The 22589-nt window shown below is 49.3% G+C and overlaps 1 pseudogene; it reads left to right on the forward strand.

The window, feature by feature from the left end:
* Nucleotides 1–7998: 7998 nt before the first annotated feature.
* On the forward strand, nucleotides 7999–11313 carry LOC124654463 (annotated as a pseudogene).
* The last annotated feature ends 11276 nt before the right edge of the window (nucleotides 11314–22589 follow it).

A 22589-nucleotide genomic window follows, 5' to 3' on the forward strand; every position in this document is an offset into this window, starting at 1 on the left:
CGCAAGTCTGAAGTTTGTTGAATGTCTTATTTTCTAATCCACGCCATATCTCTACATTGGCATGCTCCGCCTGACCGTTGCTCTGCCGATGTGCCACTGAAGTGAAGTAGACCTTAGTACTTAACTTTTCCAATAATCTGGTCCCCCTAAGGCTGGACGTTCGGGGCAAGATCTTAGCTCGACTCAAGCTTTTCGCGGCTCGGCCCGAGTTGAGCTCGGCTCGCAGTAGGAAGTAACCAAGTTGAGCCCAAAACTAGACCGCCGCGAGCTTTTGGCTTGTCAAGTTTGGCTTTATCCAGCCAGAAAGCTCGCTATATTTATTTTAATGAATCTAGATTGAGGATGGAGAGGATTGGGCATGTTATTATTGTTAGAGTTGTATAGTTCCTTTTCCGTTATTCCCCAGTGTATGAGGGGCTTACCTGCACATTGTCACACATGTACATGTACTGGCCTATGGCCCTATGTGAATACCAGTTGCATATTCACAACATGGTATCAGAGCTCTAGGTTGCTCTCCCCGCACGTAGCAACTCCGTGCTTGTCCACGCCGCCGCCGACGATTTTTCTTTTCCGGCCGCCGCTGCATCTCCCCACTGCCGTTCTTCTTCCTCTCCCACCAACCTTGGTCTGGATCGAGCTGTTCTACAAGAAATCGTGGGGATTATCCACCAATCTGGTGGCCACTTTCTCAGATCGCTGCCGGGCTTGCCGTTCTCAGGCGGCCGTTTCCTCCCCGAGCTGCCTGTGTGGATCCTGTGGCTCTGCCCCGCAGTCCGACGGGCCCCGTCACCTGGTCGTCCTCGAGCTCAGCTGCTGGTTCTGCCAGGTTTGGTCCCGCTTAGGCCGGTCTCAAATCTTGTTTTGGTCTGATCTGGCTGCTCCCGACCTAGTCTGCTAGCTTGGGTCAATCAGATCTGAGAAGAAAAAAAAAGTACCAGTATGGCATCCTCCTCTGCAGGCTATGTTAGCATTCTTCGGTGCCCGGTGATTTTTGATGGTACCAATTACGGAGAGTTTGCTGCTTTTATGCGCATTCATATGCGGGGTCTTCGACTTTGGGGCGTTCTTACCGGCGAGGTCCCCTGTCCGCCGCGCCCCATTGCTCCTGTGCCTCCTACCCCGCCGCCTGTACCACAGGCGCTTGCTGCGGATGCTACTCAGGCTGATCGGGATACAACCAAGTCTGCCGAGGCTACTGCTGATGAGGCATATGAGGAGCGGGTACTTGCCTATTCAGAGGCTCTTGGCTCCTACCGTGATAGTTTGGCTTCTTTTACTCAGTGGTGTGATGAGGATGCTAGAGCTGCTGCCGTTCTTTCGCAGAGTGTTCAGCCACAGTTTGCTTCTGAGTTTATGGGCCTTGCTACTGTCGCTGAGATGTGGTCTCACCTTCGTCAGCGATATCAGCCTTCTGGGGATTCTTTGTACTTGTACGTGTTGCGTCAGGAGCATGATCTTCAGCAGGGTGACTCTACTGTTGATGAGTTCTACACCCAGAGTGCGGCGATCTGGCGCCAACTTGACTCCCTTCGCAGTGCTGTCTGTGGTACTTGCCAGTGTTGTCGGACAGTTCGTTCAGATATGGACTTCCAGAGGATTCATGAGTTCCTGTCTAGACTTCGTCCAGAGTTTGAGCCTCGTCGTGCTCAGTTGTTTGCTCGAGGCCGTGTTCCTATCTCAGAGGTGCTGACTGAGCTTCGTCGTCGAGGAGACTCGTCCGCGTGGTGCTTCGGGCTGCTTGGGACACCTCTCGTTCTTGCTTGCTCGAGTTCCCACTGCTCCTGCGCCGCCACTTCTTCCTACACCGGTGCCTGCTTGCACGGCGGAGCCCGCTCTTCTCGCGGTGCGGGTCGCTCTCGCCCTCCTCGATTCTGCACTCCGCTGTCGGAGGTCCGGTCACCTTGAGTCGGCCGCTATCGAAGCGGCGGGGTGTGCCTCCTCGTGCTCCACCTTCGGCGCCTATCACCACCGGCTTCACGAGCGGGATATAGTGAGACTTCAGCGTCTCCTTGCCTCCTCCGGCTGCCGCCGACGGATGCTGCTGCCTCCGTGGCCGTTTCCTCTCCACGATCGAGTACATCTTCGTGGGTTCGGATTACGGAGCTTCTTTTCACATGTCTCCTGATTCTTCCTCTCTTTCTTCTCTTCGACCTCTTCCTCTTCCTGTTAGTGTTCTTACTGCCGATGGCACTTCTCTCCCGGTTGCTAGTCGTGGCACTCTTTCTACTTCCTCCTTTTCCGTTCCTGATGTTTCTCATGTTCCCCGTCTCACCATGAATTTGTTTTCCGCTGCTCAACTCACTGATTCTGGTTGTCGGGTCATTCTTGATGTTGATTCTTGTTCTGTTCGGGACACTCACACTCGGGCCCTGGTTGGGGCTGGCCCTCGGTGCCGTGACTCCCAGGGACTTTGGGAGCTTGACTGGCTTCATATTCCTTCTTCCACCACTTCATCTACCGCTCCATGTGTGCTTGCTGCTTCCACCACCGCCTCCTTTCAGCAGTGGCACCATCGTCTTGGTCATCTTTGTGGTTCTCGCTTGTCATCTTTACTTCGTCGAGGTCTTCGGGGCCTGTCTCGGGAGATGTCTCGCTTCGGGGTTGTCGGGGTTGTAGGCTTGGTAAACGGAATCGGTTACCTTATCCTACTAGTGCGTACGTATCTCGGCGTCCGTTTGATTTGGTCCATTCGATGTATGGGGTCCGGCTCCTTTTGCTTCCAAGGGGGCCACCGCTACTATGTTCTTTTTATCGATGACTTCTCTCGCCACACTTGGATTTATTTTATGACTTCTCGCAGCGAGGTTCTCCCGATATATAAGCGTTTTGCTGCCATGATCCATACTCGGTTTTCCACACCTATACGTGTCTTTCGGGCTGATTACGCCGGTGAGTATATCTCCCAGTCGTTGCGTGGTTTTCTCGCTGAGCAGGGTACTCTTGCCCAGTTTTCCTGCCCGGGCGCCCATGCCCAAAATGGCGTGGCTGAGCGCAAGCATCGCCACCTGCTTGAGACGGCCCGTGCGATGATGATCGCTGCCTCTCTTCCTCCTCACTTCTGGGCTGAGGTTGTGTCTATTTCCACCTATCTCATCAACCTTCAGCCCTCCACGGCCTTGCGAGGTGGTATTCCTCTTGAGCGTCTCACTGGTCACACTCCTGATTACTCGACCCTTCGTCTTTTTGGTTGCGTGTGCTATGTTCTTCTTGCTCCACGCGAACGCACCAAGCTGAGTGCTCAATCTGTTGAGTGTGTCTTCCTTGGCTACAGCCCTGAGCACAAAGGATATAAATGTTGGGATCCTATTGGTCGTCGGATGCGCATATCTCGGGATGTCACTTTTGATGAGTCCCGTCCTTTCTACCCGCGTCCCTCCTCCTCTTCCTTCTCGGTGGATGATATCTCTTTTCTCATGTTCCCTGACTCACCTCCTCCTGTGCCTCCGGTCCCGGCTCCGCCGAGTATCTCACCACCTTCTCCTCCTTCACCCGCCAGACCTCCCTCTCCTCCCTCACCACCGTCCCCACCCTCCACATCTTCCCCTCCCATGTCACCTTCCTCGCCTACGGTCGTCCCTCCCTACCCTTTTCACTACTCCCGTCGTCCCCGTGAGGATGATGCTGCTTCTCCTGACATGCCCTCTACCTCTGATGCGATGCCCTCTCCGTCCGAGCCGACTCACCATCTTCGTGCTCGTCCTCGTCCTCCTCCTGGTCGCTATTCTCCCACTCACTACGGTCTTTTCGCTGTCCTTGAGCCGACCTCTTATCGGGATGCCCTTGCTCATCCCGAATGGCAGCTAGCGATGGCTGAGGAGATTGCTGCTCTTGAGCGTACTGGCACTTGGGATGTTGTCACTCCTCCTTCCTCTCGTTCGTCCCATCACCTGCAAGTGGGTCTACAAGATCAAGACTCGCTCTGATGGTTCTCTTGAGCGCTACAAGGCTCGACTTGTCGCTCGCGGCTTTCAGCAGGAGCATGGCCGTGACTATGACGAGACCTTTGCTCCCGTGGCTCACATGACCACTGTTCGTACTCTTCTTGCCGTTGCTTCTGTTCGCCACTGGTCTGTCTCTCAGCTTGATGTGCAGAATGCTTTTCTTAACGGTAAGCTAAGTGAGGAGGTATACATGCAGCCACCTCCTGGCTACTCTGTTCCCGATGGCATGGTCTGTCGTCTCCGGCGCTCTCTCTATGGCCTTAAGCAAGCCCCTCGCGCCTGGTTTCAGGGTTTTGCCTCTGTAGTCATCGCTGCTGGTTTCGTCCCTAGCGCACATGACCCTGCGCTTTTTGTCCACACATCCTCTCGTGGTCGGACTCTGCTTCTTCTATATGTTGATGACATGATCATCATAGGCGATGACCCTGAGTACATTGCCTTTGTCAAGGCTCGTCTTCGCGATCAGTTTCTCATGACCGATCTTGGTCCTCTCCGCTACTTTCTTGGCCTTGAGGTTTCCTCTACCTCCGATGGCTTCTATATCTCCCAGGAGAAGTATATTCAGGACCTTCTCACTCGTGCCGCTCTTGGTGATGAGCGCATTGTCGAGACTCCTATGGAGCTCAATGTCCACCTCCGTTCCACTGATGGTGATCCTCTTCCGGACCCGACTCGCTATCGTCACTTGGTTGGGAGTCTTGTCTACCTTGCTGTCACACGTCCTGACATCTCCTACCCGGTGCACATTCTGAGTCAGTTCATGGCTGCTCCCACTAGTGTCCACTATAGTCATCTTCTTCGTGTCCTTCGCTATCTTCGTGGCACTATCTCCCGTCGGCTTTTCTTTCCTCGCTCCAGCTCCTTACAGCTCCGGACCTACTCGGATGCTACCGGGCTAGCGATCCGGAGGATCGCAAGTCTCTTTCCGCCTCTCGTGTCTTTCTTGGTGGCTCTCTCATTGCTTGGAAGACCAAGAAGCAGGTTGCAGTCTCTCGTTCGAGTGTTGAGGCTGAGTTGCGAGCGATGGCTCTCTTGACGGCTGAGGTGACTTGGTTACGCTGGTTACTTGCGGACTTTGGTGTTTCTGATGACGCTCCGACTCCGCTCTTATCGGACAGATCGGTGCCATCGGCATTGCGCGTGATCCGGTGAAGCACGAGCTCACCAAACACATCGGTGTTGATGCCTTCTATGTACGTCATGCTGTGCAGCATCGGGTTATGGCTCTTCATTATGTGCCTTCGGAGCTTCAGCTTGCCGACTTCTTCACCAAGGCCCAGACTCGAGCACAGCATGGTTTCTTTCTCTCCAAACTCAGTGTTGTTGATCCACCATGCGTTTGAGGGGGGGTGTTAGAGTTGTATAGTTCCTTTTCCGTTATTCCCCAGTGTATGAGGGGCTTACCTGCACATTGTCACACATGTACATGTACTGGCCTATGGCCCTCTGTGAATACCAGTTGCATATTCACAACAATTATGGCTCATTTTGCTGGCCAAGTGCACATGGACCTAACTCCCGGGTCGCCCCCGCCTGGACGATCTCGGAGGATCCAAGCTGCCGCCTCCTATCGGGTCCGCTCCTCTCCGGCCCCGCCTGGCCGCTGCTGCCGCCCTCGTCGGCAGCGGTGGCGGCACCCTCTCGCCAAAGGCGGCGGGCTGGGGAGGGCGCATACGGCTTTGCATCTGGGCGTGGGGGGCGAGGTGTCGGCGGGTCTGGGTGTTCTGCGGTGGAGGGTTGTGGTGGGCGGCACGGAGGTGGGGCGGCCGACGGTGGCTAACGGTCGCGGCGGGGTCCCGGTGGCGGCGGCGGCTTTCTAGGACGCTTTCGCTGCTTGGGTTGATCCCGCCCGACTGTAGCCGAACATGTTGTCTTCCTCGGTTGCAGCACTTCTCCTCCTCTGCTGTCGGCCGATGGCGTGGGGGCTGGTGGCGCGGTTGCTTCAATAAGGGTGGTTGTCCTAGGGTTCCTCCTGCGCAAAGAGGAAGATCTGTCTGAGCGGGTCCTTTTTTCATCTGGCCGGAGTGTTGAGTTCCGGAAGGCACCACCGGGCGAGTGTAACAGTGCACATATTGCCTAGAGTTTGTCGGACATGGTGGTATTCGGTCGTGCGCATCCATGCGTTTATTCCATCTGTTTGGTTTCGGGGGGAGATACACGAAGCTCTGCTCTTTCTTGCCATATAGTGACATTGGTCCTAGGTGAAGTCAGAGGCGGAGATTATCATGATGGCCGGATTTGGAGGTCTAGCAATGGAGGTCAAAGTCTTTGCGCTTGTGAGGAATTTGCTTGGTGTTCTGGGCTTGCGGCAGCAGTATGAAAGTGGAGGCGGCAACACAGGTGAAGTTCAGTGTCCTTCCATTCAGGATGAAAATCCAAGGTCTGGCTTTAATTGGTTGTGCCTGGCAATGACCTTGTTGAAGACATTGTTTTGAATGTGCGGACTATCTTCAGGGTGAAAACCTAAGATCTTTGATCGGGCGACGACGGTGTTGGTGCACCGTTCCTTTCTTGGAGGCGTCGCTTTTGAAGAGTCTGGAGTTCAGGTGTTGTCATGGTGGTGGTTGTATTGTTGTTGCTAGTTCCGGAATGCTGTGGCGGGACTCTTTTTTTCTTAGTTTTTTTTCTTTTCCTTTTTTGGCTGTGTGCATCCGTATTGTCATTAGGACAGTGCGTTGTTGCAGAGGCTGGGTGTAATTGGTATCTTCTGATATTAAATATTCCCGTTATTGAAAAAGAGGAGATGAGGGGGCTCGTTCTTTGACTTCATTTTCTGGCATCGCTAGGATGCAGCCCCTCCAGTGCCGTAGGTTCTCACCGCTGCCACCTCCGACCGCTCTAACTCTCCCCGTAAGCACCCGTGACACGGTTGCCAGCGCTGCCCGTGCTCTTGCCCATGGGGCTGCTCTAGAACGCCCACAAAAACGCACCACAGACACCCTCCATGCTCCTGCTCGATAGTCCTTTGCCATGCTGCTCGCTCTGGCTGCGAGCTCCCTGCTCCGGCATGCTGCTCGCCCTCGTGACCCTGCCATCTACGACGCTCAGGTCGCTCCACGCCGCTGCAAGGGAAGATGGACTCACATGGCAACGACATGTGCGTGCTTGGCTCACGAGCTGCACCAATCTAGACCGAGTTTGACAGAAGCTCAGGCCGAGCCCAATTTTCCAACTAATTTGCCAAACGAACCAGATTGATCCGACCTCAATTTGAGTGAGCTAAAGTGTGGCTCTTACCGAGACCTGGACCGAGCCAGCTCGTGCCCAGCCTTAGTTCAGCCCAACAATCTGGTTGGAGTTCCGCTAGTTAACAAAATCATGGCAACAGAGGCCATCAATGACGCCAACCGCACAAACACAAACAAACGATGACCCATTTTTCCAAACTAGTCAGCTACCATCACTTACAGAGGAAATACGTTCCAACTACTATGAGAGAAGCAGACCCAAAGACACCGCCGTAGAGGAAAGGCAATTCTAGATGAAAGATAGCGCTCCAACAAAGGTGTTGCACGAGAAGGGGGCCAGGATATGCGGAGGGGATCCGAGAAGGAGAAGAGGTCGTTGTGTATGACAATGGCGCTACCGAGGAAGAAGTCTCTAGGCCGTAGTTCTTATTACTACTATGTTTTTATTTTATATATTTGTTTTTGGTTTGGATTCAACCGTTGCGGCGTTTGACCAGCCGAGTTCACACGTTGACAATTCTCGGACGTGGACAGCTGCAATGTCAGCTAGAAAACACTCTCAGTTCATACCAGAATTCAAAGCTTTACATTCTTCAATCATTACTTTCGCTATCTGTCGTACGTGAGTGATGGAATGGTTCACTGATTTTGTCTAGATATTGCAAACAGTCAAGCATTGATGCAGTACGTGTTGCTTGTAAGACCAAAGCTCGGTAGTACAGTAGGATTTTTCCACGCATGTCAGCATCAACAATAACGAAGTACAACAGCGAAGCACAGCTGACCGGACCAGCAGTCCATTACAATCGATCCTACCTGAACAAGAGGGGCTCGTACAGTCGTACGTAATGCCGAATTAAGGACCCATGGACTGGTTGTCTCTCGCCTGCTGCACTGCGGCCCTGGTCCTTGTGCTCCTGCAGTTGAGCGCGTGCGACGACCGGCTTGTCCCCGGCGAGTTGCTCTCCCCCGGTGTTACCATCGTCTCCGATGATGGCTCCTTCACGTTGGGCTTCTTCGACCCCACCAACGCAAGTACTCCGGCCAGGTTGTACCTTGGCATATGGTACAGCGACATACCGGAGCTCACCGTGGTGTGGGTCGCTAACAGGGAAACTCCAGCCACGAACAGCAGCACACCGGTGCTCTCCCTCACCAACTCCTCCAATCTCGTTCTCTCCGACGGCGATGGTGATCCCATCCTTTGGACGACAGGCATGGATGCTGCAACGAACTCTTCGCAAACCACGGCGGTCCTTCTGAACAGCGGCAACCTCGTCATCCGGTCAGCGAACGGTACAACAATGTGGCAGAGCTTCGATCACCTGACTGACACGTTCCTCCCGGAGATGAAGTTACGGGTCAGGTATGGCATGCACTCGGGCGCAGATCGCCTTTTGTCATGGAAGGGCCCCGATGACCCCTCAGCAGGGCGCTTCTCCTACGGCGGCGACCCGGAGACGATCCTCCAGGTATTCCTTTGGGCGGGGCGCGCCCAGTGGCACGCACAGGCCCGTGGACAGGGTACCTGGTGAAGGCCGAGCAGCAATACCAGCAGGAGTCGACCGTCATCATCTACGTAGCTGTCGTCGCCGGTGCCGAGGAGATCTACACCACCTACACCGTCTCTCTCGGGGCCCCACCCACGAGGTACGTGGTGACCTACTCCGGTGAGTACCAACTCCAGAGCTGGAGCAGCAACAGGTCTGCATGGGTTGTCCTTTCCAAGTGGCCGTCCCTCGAATGCAGCCACTACGGCTACTGCGGCCCCTTTGGGTATTGCGACGAGACAGCAACGCCTCTCCAAACGTGTAAGTGCCTCTACGGCTTCCAGCCGATGAACATGGAAGAGTGGAACAAGGGTAGGTTTTCGGAGGGGTGCCGGCGGAAGGAAGCGCTGCAAGGGTGTGGTGATGGCTTCTTGGCCTTGTCCGGGATGAAGTCGCCGGACAAGTTCATGTTTCTAGCGAACAGGACACCAGAGGAGTGCGTGGAAGAATGCGTACGAAACTGTTCTTGTGTGGCATATTCTTACGCTAACCTGGTTAACGGCAGTTCCGGGGATAACGTGACGAGGTGCTTGGTATGGTCAGGGGAGTTGATTGACACGGGCAAGAATCTTGTCGGCAGTGACACCCTCTATCTCCGGCTTGCAGGCTTGGATGCACCATCTGGTACCAAACCTCAATTTCTCCCTCAAGTTTTTCATTATAACATATTATTCCATCATCCATTAGCATATTCTGATGGTATATGCATGTATGTCTTGCACAGGTAAAAGGAACAAGAGCAATACACTTAAGATTGTACTGCCAATTTTAGGAAGCAGCGTTGTGGTACTCATATGCATCTCCCTTGTATGGTTCAAGTTAAAAGGTATGTTTAATTACTACTTATACAACTTGATGCATGACTACTATAAGTACATTCGGGAGGCAGAATCTTCTAATTCCTTCCACGATGAACGTATCTACAATAACAAATAAGATGTGGAGTCCATATATATAAACCACCCCTCTCTCTATCCAAGTTGTCGCTAAGTTTATCCATGGTATTTGGAGTAGTTTTGCGCGTTCAAGGATTGAAAAGTAGATGGGCATACATGGTGATAGGGTTAAAATGCTCCCTTTTTTGCTTCATAAATATATAGTGTACTCATTGGAAAACTAAGACCATAACATTGTATGCGCAGGCAATAAGATAAATTGGAAACAAGGGAAGATAATACCAAATGTTACTGGAGCATCTTGTGTACTTGGGGAAGAAAATCCAAATCGTGATTATGAACTTCCATTTGTACGGTTTGAGGAAATTGCCCAAGCAACACACAACTTCTCCGAAACATGCATGATTGGACAAGGAGGATTTGGCAAAGTTTACAAGGTAGCTAGTAAAATTAATTGCTAATTTGTCATAGTTTCCAATGAAATTACCAAGATTCAGTTGTTCATATAGAATACAAATCTAAGATTCATCATAAATTCTTTTAGGGAATGTTAGGTGGTCAAGAAGTGGCGGTCAAGAGGCTAAGTAGAGATTCTCATCAAGGAACTACAGAATTTAAAAATGAAGTAATTCTAATTGCAAAACTGCAACATAGAAACTTGGTTCGACTTCTTGGATGTTGTGATGAGGGAGGTGAAAAAATTCTTATCTATGAGTATCTGCCAAACAAGAGCTTGGATGCTACCCTTTTTGGTACATATTCTAATGAGACTAAATCATTTCCAAAAAAAACTCAAAAACATGTGTTGCTTATATTGGTTATTTTTATAGATGATTCAAGAAAATTGTTGTTGGATTGGGAGAAACGGTTTAGTATAATCAAAGGGGTTGCTAGAGGACTTCTTTATCTCCATGAAGACTCAAGGCTGACCATAATTCACAGGGATCTCAAAGCCGGAAATGTTTTGCTAGATGCAGATATGAAACCCAAGATAGCAGATTTTGGTATGGCTAGGATCGTTGGCGATAACCAACAAAATGCAAATACCCAGCGAGTCGTCGGAACATAGTGAGTACCTTTTATACTACGTGGTCATGCTAAATTGTGAGCAAATTCAACTCCCATATTGTAACTTATTTGAGTAAAATGTTTAAGCAGTGGTTACATGGCCCCTGAGTACGCAATGGAAGGCGTCTTCTCAACTAAGTCTGATGTCTACAGCTTCGGGGTCTTACTATTAGAGGTTGTAACTGGTATAAAGAGAAGCTCCAGTATTGAAAGCATGGGTTTTTCTAGACTCATACGCTATGTGAGTATACAATCTGTTTTGTTGTTTATTAAATTTGAAAGAGGATGTATATTTTCAAAAAAACATTGCGTTCAAAACATCTAGAATGAAAAAACTATATGATTTTTTTGATTGTTATTTCAGTCATGGAATATGTGGAAGGAAAGGAAGCCAGAGGAACTAGCAGACTCGTGTATCATGGATTCATCTTCACCAGACGAAATTTTTCTTTGCATCCAGGTAGGACTCCTTTGTGTTCAAGATAACCCACAGGACAGGCCACACATGTCAGCTGTTGTCTTCGTCTTGGAGAACGGAAGCACCACACTTCCAGCCCCCATCCGTCCATCCCAGTTTGAGCGACGGAATACAGAAATAGAGCAAACCAAAGTTGATACTGAAAATTCTGTGAACAATATTACTCTTACGAAGATACAAGGGCGGTAAAATAGTTATCATGTATTCTTAATCTGCATTAAAACACTTGTTAGAGAAATATTGTCATGCATGGGTTTGGTTGCAGATTGTTATTTTTTGATTTTTAATCTATTTTTTAAGGTTGGCAGCATAAGAAAAAGTATAATTTATTATATTTAACCGAGAGTTGACCATCAACAATCCCCACAAGTTGACTAAGGGATGTTGTTCTACCCAAGGAATACTATTAGTATTGGTCTAGTGTTTTAGGAGTCTGTATTTAGGTAGATTTATTATTCTTGCATCTCCTGTGAAATGTACTATATGTTGTGCCTTTGACCTTCCGGTAGTACATTGTTGTTGGTCTACAATGTTACTAGAGTCCGTTTAGAGTTTCCGCACGTCATAGCTCTGTGCTGCACAATATCTTGATCGGCTTCTTTTTCGGTCTCATCGCTCCGAGCGGTTGCAATCCCGGATAGATTAATTTGTATGTTGTGGTTTTGTTCTGGCCCCTCTGAATTAGTTGATGGCTTTGATGACTCGACGGTGAATATTAAGGAAAGGAGAGCGAGGGGAAGAGGGGGCAGCCCTCGGCCCGATCATCCAATTCGCTCCGACGAGATCCAGTCAGTGTCGCATAAAACGAAATGGGGCGTGGCCAAGTGGTAAGGCAGCGGGTTTTGGTCCCGTTACTGGGAGGTTCGAATCCTTCCGTCCCAGATTGTTTCTGATAGTGATCCGCAAAGGACAAAAGTTTATTCTAACTTAATTAAACAATTGTAGGAAGCTACGAAATTTTGATCATGAGTTTACATTTACTGAAATCAACGTCCTCTGTTAGATTTGTATCTTGTTCAAAAAAATTTGATTTGTATATATATTCAGCTGGTAGGCTTCAAATTGATCACAGCAAGTTCCTGCCTAAATGTATAGTAATTTGTATCTGTTTTCTTTGCCAGGAAATGTTGGTTGAATCAAGCTAACAAAAAATTACTGAAAAGCATTGAAATTATAATTGATTTAACGAAAATACTAACTTGTAACCTGTACAAATCAACCAACCGTATCAACAAGCAATACACCATACCTAGACCTGGCGTGACTCAAGCGCGCGTGAACAGCGCCGCGACGTTGCAGAATCTGAAGAGAGAGGCGTGGTGCATGGACGAGAGGCGCCCGACAACCATGCTGTCGCGGTGACGAACGCTCGACGAGGTGCGTGAGGCTCCGGCCGGTGGTTCCGAGTGTGCCCTAGAGGCGGCCGTCGGCAGCCGGCAGCCGGCAGGTGATGTTGTCAAGTCGAAAGGCCACGAGAAGTTGTATGAATCGACCCGTTGAGTCGTTGGCAAGAGGGTCGGGCGTGGTCAGGGATTTGGTTACCGGATGAAATACCGCGGTTACCGGCCGGTAACCGGAATTCTCAGTCCCCTCCGGTAAATGCACTTATCAGACAAAAAATCTCGGTCTATTTAAATTTGGTTTGAATTTAGACTAGTTGGTTAGTCCGACCTAGACCGTACGTGTTCCTTCTCCACTATAACCCCATGCCTCAACTTATTTGTCCGAATCATTCACTTCCTTCTCCTCTAAATCTTATTTCTAAAATATTTAGATATTTTTCGGTTTGAAATTCAAATTTTGTTTGAGAATCTCGTTCGGTATTTGACCGGTTATCTCCGGTAACCACGGTTACCGGAAATCTCAGTCCCCTCCGAGATTTTTTTCAAACCGGTATCCAAAACCTTGGGCGTGGTAGGCCATTCTGAGCGTTGTTGATGGGCTTGGGCCACCCAGCCGTTTTGTTATTACTTATCAGAGAGTTCGACTATAACACCGATGTTGGAAGAATAGTCCCACCTGAGACCTAGGAAACTAGGGTTTGAAACTCTCGCGGTGATCACGGCGGCGAGAGGCGACCTGTTCGATCCCTGCTCACATTGTTGTTCGTCTCCGATCCTCCTCCTGCTCGGGCTGATTAAGGGGACGTCCTGGCACGTCTACCCGGCCTTGGCGGAGTTTTGTGGGAGGAGCCGCATCGTTTTGTGAGGCAGGATCCGATCTTTGGAGGTGTGGAGACATGGCGGCCAAGATCCCACGGGAAGGAGGCTCGTCAAGTCAAAAGCCGGCAGTGGATCTGCAAGAGCTGCTAAAGAAGCTTGTCCTGAGGGACGAAGAGCTGGACGATGTGGTTCTCCCCCGGGTGGATTTCATCAATCTCAGGGAAGAGGCCCGCTGGATGGCAGTGGTGCGAGTTCATACGACAAAACACTTTGGGAATCAGCCATGTTTCCAGAAGTTGGACTTCGCCTGGGGTCTTGCGAGGAAGTGGACAATCAGACCCGTGGAAGACAACTTGTTTGTGCTCCAGGTTTCTTGCGTTGGGGACTGGAACAGGGTCATGCAGGAGGGACCCTGGATATTCCGGCAGAACGGAGTGTTGATCGAGCCCTATGATGGGGTTGCGGATCTAGCATATTCATGTGTGCGTGCAGATCAGGGGAATCCCACCTGTCTTTAGGAAGGAGGAGCTGGTGAGGGATATGGCAGCAAGGATAGGTGAAGTGGTCAGCGTGGATCTTTACGCGCTGGGGCGAGTGGCACGAGCTTTGTGCGCATTAGGATGAAGCTAGATGTGAACAAAAAGCTGACCAGGGTTGTAGGACTACATCCGGAGGGCAGCCCAAAGATGTCCTTCTTAGGGTGTGTTTGGTTGAGCTGTGGATTCTGAAAAAGCTGCTGTGAACTGTGAAAAAGCTGCTGTGAACTGTCAACTGTGGATTATCTGGAAGTTGTTTCTGGAAGTTGTTTGGTTGTAGCAACTGTGAACTGCGGGTTTGGTTAGAAATGTCTGTAGTGCCCCTGAGACCCGGAGAGACTGTATATGCGAATTGATTGGAAAACATCGATATGTGCACTAATTGATATGTAAATCGCCATTTCGGGAGAATATTTATACTTTTTCATAATGATCCATACGTATAGATAAAATGAATATAAAGTAATGTCCTCAAATAGTTCGAAAATATAAACGAGCATGCAAAAGACATTGTTCACATAATAATGTTCACCATCAACATAGATATTCTATTCCTCTCTCGCCATAAGCAAAGAATCGGCGATCCTACTTCGAATGTCGTTCATGGATTCCTCATTATCCACCCCAGGCTGGTCATCCCCTTGTGTTTGTGGTGCTGCACGTGCTGCTCCAGGTAGATAATCCTCATCTTCATCACACTTATCGAACTCCCGATCACGCAATTGAACACTTTCGGAGTCATGCGGAACATCTTGTAAAAATATCTAGGACGACCAAAACATCTCATGACCCATTGAAGCCCCGTTTCAAGAGTCTCTCTATACGAGTCCTTGTGCAAATAACGCTCGGTATAGAGGTTACCCATGTTCCCAAGGATGGCAGCCTGCTGCGCAAGCTCGCCGAGCTCAGCTAGAAGTCCAAGTCCCTCTAGTGCTTGTTTTCCCAGACCTTCCATGCTTGAGTCCATCTACACACATATAAATATGTCCCGTTAAAAATAATGGCAGCAAATGTAATGAAAATATCATGCTCAAATCACTATCATGGTACACACGTCAAGACATCGTTCTTGTACTAATTCTATACAGGTCTATAACACATTGTTCTTCTAGTAATTTTATACATGTTTACAGCAAATGTTCTTGTACAGATTAATATCAGCAAAAGCAATAGAAAATAAGACCGAAGCAATAGAAATCAATATCAGCAGAAGCAAGAGAAATTAACATCACACCTTCTTCTATCAATTTTACACAGGTTTGAACATACGTATTGATTGAGACAGAGGGGATAATCAATGGGATATTTGCAGGCAAGAACAGATCGGACAAATTAATGGTCTATGGTGTCTTCCTCTCTCATGGGCAGATCATCTTCACACGTTTCAGCATGGGCAATGAGAACCAAGGGCAAAGGGGATAAATCAATGGGATATATCCAACCAAGAACAAACAGCCAGACGATCCGCCCTTATCGACCATCTTCTCGAAAGAAAAGTCTGCTGGCGCTAGGGTTGCGCCACCCATCGGCCGGCCCGCCGGCGGCGATTGCCTCGTCTGGGCATCAGGCCCGACCCAACCTTGCCCCGTCTCACTCCAGAGTCCCGACGCCAATCCACCAAGCAGCCGATCCCTCAGACGTCTGTCTCCCGACGCAGGTAGTTGCTCCTCTCCCTAATCTCTGGTCTCTCCCTCTCTCATGCACAGATTGTCTTCTCCCATTAATTGGTCCGGTTAGTTCTTGGTTGGATATATCCCATTGATTTATCCCCTTTGCCCTTGGTTCTCATTGCCCATGCTGAAACGTGTGAAGATGATCTGCCCATGAGAGAGGAAGACACCATAGACCATTAATTTGTCCGATCTGTTCTTGCCTGCAAATATCCCATTGATTATCCCCTCTGTCTCAATCAATACGTATGTTCAAACCTGTGTAAAATTGATAGAAGAAGGTGTGATGTTAATTTCTCTTGCTTCTGCTGATATTGATTTCTATTGCTTCGGTCTTATTTTCTATTGCTTTTGCTGATATTAATCTGTACAAGAACATTTGCTGTAAACATGTATAAAATTACTAGAAGAACAATGTGTTATAGACCTGTATAGAATTAGTACAAGAACGATGTCTTGACGTGTGTACCATGACAGTGATTTGAGCATGATTTTTTCATTACATTTGCTGCCATTATTTTTAACGGGACATATATATTTATATGTGTGTAGATGGACTCAAGCATGGAAGGTCTGGGAAAACAAGCACTAGAGGGACTTGGACTTCTAGCTGAGCTCGGCGAGCTTGCGCAGCAGGCTGCCATCCTTGGGAACATGGGTAACCTCTATACCGAGCGTTATTTGCACAAGGACTCGTATAGAGAGACTCCTGAAACGGGGCTTCAATGGGTCATGAGATGTTTTGGTCGTCCTAGATATTTTTACAAGATGTTCCGCATGACTCCGGAAGTGTTCAATTGCGTGATCGGGAGTTCGATAAGTGTGATGAAGATGAGGATTATCTACCTGGAGCAGCACGTGCAGCACCACAAACACAAGGGGATGACCAGCCTGGGGTGGATAATGAGGAATCCATGAACGACATTCGAAGTAGGATCGCCGATGCTTTGCTTATGGCGAGAGAGGAATAGAATATCTATGTTGATGGTGAACATTATTATGTGAACAATGTCTTTTGCATGCTCGTTTATATTTTCGAACTATTTGAGGACATTACTTTATATTCATTTTATCTATACGTATGGATCATTATGAAAAAGTATAAATATTCTCCCAAAATGGCGATTTACATATCAATTAGTGCACATATCGATGTTTTCCGATCAATTCGCATATACAGTCTCTCCGGGTCTCAGGGGCACTACAGACATTTCTAACCAAACCCGCAGTTCAAAGTTGCTACAACCAAACAACTTCCAGAAACAACTTCCAGATAATCCACAGTTGACAGTTCACAGCAGCTTTTTCACAGTTCACAGCAGCTTTTTCAGAATCCACAGCTCAACCAAACACACCCTTAGTCCTCTATGAGAAGCTACCAAGGTTCTGTGAAATTTGTGGCCTCTTTGGCCATGGCGAACTGGAGTGCGGCGCTAGTGTTTACGCCAAGGCGGATAGGCAGTACGGGGAGTGGATGATTGCACCCATGGAGGATTGGCACCCGCACACATCTAGGGTGCGGACCAGGATACCACCGCGTGATCCAGGGTGTGCGGGGTGTGGAGGAGGTCGTGGTGGAGGTAGAGGAGGTGAATCTCGTAAACGGCCTCAGGGTGAGTCACCTCCGGGGGCAGGCACTGGAGGAGCTGGAAACATCATTGGGTCTGAAACCCTGTAGTTAACTGACGGAGGAGACGAGGAAGTGAGAAACACGACGGTGAGGAGGAACATGGAACACGAGCTGGCATAAGACACCACCAAATCGAAGGGGACGTAGCTAGTTTCACCAAGCAAACCTGACTAGAAGAGGCTGAGGATGAATGAGGCACTCACTAAAGAGGCGGGCTCCGGTGTGGAGCACCGCCAGGACCAATGAGTTGCATATGTTGGAACTGTCGCGGGTTAGGCAGCGACACGACAGCTCGTGAGCTTCACGATCTCATGAGGCATTTTCGTCCTTGTGTTCTTTTTGTAGTAGAAACCCAACTACCTAAGTTACGAGTTGAGGGCTTGGCTAAAAGGCTAGGCTACGATAATGGTTTTGTTGTTGGTAGCTCAGGGCATAGTAGAGGCCTTGGGATGTTTTGGAACAATGAAATAAAAATGGAGATTTTGTTGTATTCTCAGTATCACCTTGATGCAATCATAACCGAGAGGGACGCTGAGCCCTGGAGGGTAACTTGTGTTTACGGGGAGGCTTAGACATCGGAGCGGTATAAAACCTGGGACATGCTTAAGTTTATCAGGTCATCAAACCCATTATCGTGGATGTGTATTGGGGATTTCAACGAGGTGCTGCAGCAACACGAACATGAGGGGGTTGCTGAGAGGAGTCTAGCCCAAATAGCGTGTTTCAGGGAGATGGTGGATGTATGTGAGCTTGCGGATTTGGGCTTCGAGGGAAATTTTTGGACGTATGAAAAACTTGTGGCACGTGGCTCGTTTTGTAAAGTGCGCCTTGACAGAGCTCTGGCGATGTTGGCGTGGAGCGAGCGGTTCCCGGTGGCATCTCTTCACCACCTGACAGGAGTGTCCTCGGACCACTCCCCGATTTTCCTCCGGTGGCGTGAGTCATCTCGGGAGCGCCGGATTACAGAGGAGAAGATCTTTCGATATGAATTGATGTGGGAGAAGCATGACAATTTCAGACCACACCTTGAGGAGGTGTGGGGTGCAGAGGGGCATGCATGTTCGATCGGGGATTTGCAACACAAACTGGAGCGTTTCTTTAGGTCCCTCGACAGCTGGGGGAGACACATGTTTGGCCATGTCCAACATGAGATCAAGCAGCTTACTGAGAGGCTGATAATCTTAAGGGCGGAACCGGCAAGGCATGGACCGACCTATGAAGAAGTTAAAATCACCCAACGGCTCGTGGAGCTATACAATAGGGAGGAGGTCATGTGGCGGCAGAGGTCGCGGGTGCAATGGTTGGCGGAAGGGGATAAAAATACAAAGTTTTTCCACCTCCGTGCAAACTAGAGGAAAAGGAGAAATAATATTAGCAAATTAAAGAAGCCAGATGGTGAGCTTACAAAAGATAGACAAGAGATGGCCGAGTTGATAAGTAATATCTATGAGCACTTGTACACCTTGGAAGGGGTAACTAATATGGAGGAGGTCATTAACGTAATCCCAAGGAAGGTCACGACGCAGATGAATGATGCACTGCTAAAACCCTTCCGCGAGGAAGAGGTGAAGGAGGCCATGTTCCAAATGTTCCCGACCAAAGCCCCTGGGCCTGACGGTTTTCCTGCAGATTTTTTCCAAACTCACTGGGATCTTTGTGGTAAGGAGGTAACGATGGCAGTCTTGAGAGTGCTGAAGGGAGAGGAGAGTATGGAAGAGATCAACAAGACCTTTATTGTTGTGATTCCCAAGGTAGCTAACCCAGAAGAGCTGGGCCAGTTTAGACCAATTAGCCTGTGCAATGTCATTTATATAATTGCATCAAAGGCCATGGCAAACAGACTTAAAGTATGTCTTCCGGAGATAATATCGGAGGAACAGTCAGCTTTTGCCCCTGGGCGACTGATCACGGACAATATTATTCCTGCTTATGAATGTCTACATTTCCTGAAGCGGAATAGATCAAAGCGCAATAGTTTCTGCGCTCCGAAGATGGACATGAGGAAAGCCTATGACCGCCTAGAGTGGAGATATTTGAAGGTTGTCATGATCAAGATCGGATTCCACATGATATGGGTGCAGATGGTTATGAGCCTGGTGTCCACCGTTTCCTTCCAGGTGTTGTTTAATGGAGGAAGACTTCGACAATTTGTACCCTCACGTGGGGTAAGACAAGGAGAGCCAATTTCACCGTATCCTTTCTTGTTAGCAGCAGAGGGCCTTACGTGCCTCTTAAAATACCACAGTTTATCATCAGAGCTCCATGGTTGGATGTGTCGCCGTCGGCCCCGGCGGTGAGTCACCTCTTGTTTGCTGATGACAGCCTGTTGCTATTCAAGGCAGATGCGGAGAGTGCGGGGAAGGTCCAGCAGATTCTGGATACATATTGCTTGGCCTCTGGTCAGAGAATTAATCGAGACAAATCTTCTATCTTTTTTCCGAGCACTGTGAGGGAGAGCGTCAAGAATGTGCTTGATGTTCATAATGAAACCCTTTGCGCGAGATATCTGGGTATGCCCTCGGAGGTGGGCGATCAAAGACTAATGCTTTCAAGTTCATCAGGGACGCATATGGAACAATATACAGGGTTGGTTGGAAAAATTAGGCAAGGATATCCTCATCAAGTCAGTTGCCCAGGCTATACCAATATCATGATGGCATGCTTTATTTTACCAGCTGGTTTGTGCAGCCACATCAATACTATGATTATGTTATCACCAGATTTTAACCGGATCAAGAGATGGGCCGTGATGAAGATGAGCTTGAAGGATATACGTGTGGAATATTTCTGAATCGGCCTCGTGTATGAATTTGGGCTGAATTGCCCGTGTATCTGTATAGTAGATTGCATCTTAGTTTAGAATTAAGAGATAGAGTTTAGCTCGTACACGGTTAGGTGTACTTCCAAAGATAGAAAGTCCACGGACTATATATATGTACCTAGGGTTATTGAGAAAGGAGGACGATCACGTTCACAACAAACACAAACCAGGCGCATCGCCACCCCTTGTTTCGAGGGTTTCTTCCGGGTAAGCATCATGCTGCCTAGATCGCATCTTGCGATCTAGGCAGTATACGTTTATTCGTTATCTGGTACTGCTGAAGCGTTGTTGATGGCGAGCAATACTATTTATCTTAGGTGTTTTGGGGCTTGCATTGATGTTCTTACGATCTGCTTGCTTAGCTACGCTGCCCCTCGATATCTAGCTGCCCTTACACCTATTTTAGGTGTAAGGGCAGCGCCTTGCTTGTCTTTATTTAGTAGATTCGATCTGTTACGGTTGCTCCTTGTTCTTCAAGGATTAGTTTAATATCTGCATAGTTAGGCCTTGCAAACGGGTTGAATGATCCAGTAGCGCGTAGGGTACGGTTTGCTGATCCTAGAAGGGACGTTCCGGGAATCGACACTATGTTGGTTTTTAGGCCTCATCTAGGGTTCGTTTTCCGTTATCTTACGTATCTGTCAGGCTCAATCACGTGTAGGATGTTCCGGTTATGCGGTGAAAACCCTAAACTGTCGTAGATCTGATTAGCTTAGTATGGATAAAGCAAGAAACCCATGTTATTGCATATCTAATATGAACCATGGCTTGATCGGCTCCTTGAGCCGATCTACAGGGTAACCTGAGAGCCGATCGAGGCTCATTTAATGTTTACGTGTCTACCATGCAGGAAACTAATCGAAGCGATCCAGCACCTTCCTGACCAGGTATAGGTCAGGTGGCACGCCCTTGCATCCGTCAGGACGTGTGCCAGAGCATTGCGGGCCGTTGACCGAGGGACCAAGGCCCACCAGCAGTCTTGGGAGCCTCCCGGCTCTTCGTGTTGCTTAACCGCTGCCCGCCGGTGGGTTTTGGCAGGCAACACATTCTGGCACGCCCGGTGGGACACTCTACAGCAACGACATCAACATCTGCAACCGAGATGGCCGGCATACCAGTCACGTACGACGAGCTAACTGAGGATCACAAGTAGTATTATGATGCGATCAAATCTCAGTTCGAAGCCGATCTCATCGGCTCTTTCGAGAAAACCCGTTCACATGGCGTTAGGTGGAAGGGATTCTCACCTGAAGGCATTCTCGACGGGGTAGACCTGTCTCTCCCTTCAGAGGAACGCACCAGAGCTCTGCGCCAAGAAGTCAACTACATGGTGGCTCATTCCATGCACCGTTTTTCTGAGAGCCTGCTGAACTCTTTGGAGCGCATTGCGGTGCGCGTGGTTCAGGAAATCATGAAGCATCAGTACTCTCCTTCAGGACCTACTCTAGGGACTCATCAGGGAGAGATACCACTCTACACTAGACCACAGCTGCCGTTTACGCTTGCCGCCTTAGAGCAATAGGCTTCACCGGCATACGTCGTCTACAAGGTTGGCGGAGATCCTGGAGATTGCCAATTCCTGTCTGAGCCGCCCAAAGAGATCCCGCATGGATACGTGTGCACATACGTGCCGGACTGCAACAACTTCACGCGCACAAACCAGGTTGCAGCGACAGGGATTTCAGCAGGAGGAGTTTCTGGAGCAGATGCCGATAAACAGGCGTGGCTAGCTAAATATGCCACCGGAACGAGTCATGAAAGTTCGGCCCCTGCAGCACAAACAGTGGAACAGATCAGCACAATCTTGAGAGACCAGTTTGGCATCCTGCCAAAGAGGAGGACAATCGGCTATTCCAAGCCGTACCCCAATGAATATGATTTGATTCCACTGCCACCCAAATATCGGCTCCCTGAGTTCTCAAAGTTCAGTGGGTCAGAAGGATCTAGCTCGATTGAGCATGTGAGCCGATATTTGGCACAACTGGGCATGATCTCAGCGTCAGACCAGTTACGTGTGCGATTTTTCGCGCAGTCTCTCACTGGACCAGCCTTTGGGTGGTACACCTCGTTGCCACCAGATACAGTCCGGACCTGGAAGCAACTCGAAGAGCAGTTCCACGTGCAATATCACTCAGAGGCTACTGAGGCTGGCACCTGATGCAGGTACGACAGAAGCGAGGAGAAACGGTGTCAGAGTACATTCAGCGCTTCAGGACTGTCAGGAACCGATGTAATTCGGTTCAGTTAAGTGAAAAGGAAGTGGTCGAGCTGGCAGCGTTGGGCCTCGCCGCGCCACTCAAGGACATGGCTTTACAAGCAGATTACAACTCACTGGCGCACATGGTCCATAAGCTAACTTTGTATGAGCAGCGCCATCCAGAGTTGTACCAAGACAAGTTCATCAAGCGCCCGATCACCCTGGTCGAGACAGCAAAGGTTGAGGACCCTGAAGACCAGGAAGTAGCCGTGGCTGAATGGGCTCGGGGGGCAGTCCCTGTGTCCTGCAAATGGGTGAAGCCACAAGGGCCTGCAAGAGGGTTTGACTTTGATATAAGGAAAGTTGAGAAGATTTTCGATTTGTTGCTCAAAGAGAAACAGCTGAAGTTACCCGAAGGCCATAAAATTCCTATGGCGCAAGAGATGAAT

The sequence above is a fragment of the Lolium rigidum genome, chromosome 5 (assembly GCF_022539505.1).
Source record: "Lolium rigidum isolate FL_2022 chromosome 5, APGP_CSIRO_Lrig_0.1, whole genome shotgun sequence".
NCBI classification, from domain to species: domain Eukaryota; kingdom Viridiplantae; phylum Streptophyta; class Magnoliopsida; order Poales; family Poaceae; genus Lolium; species Lolium rigidum.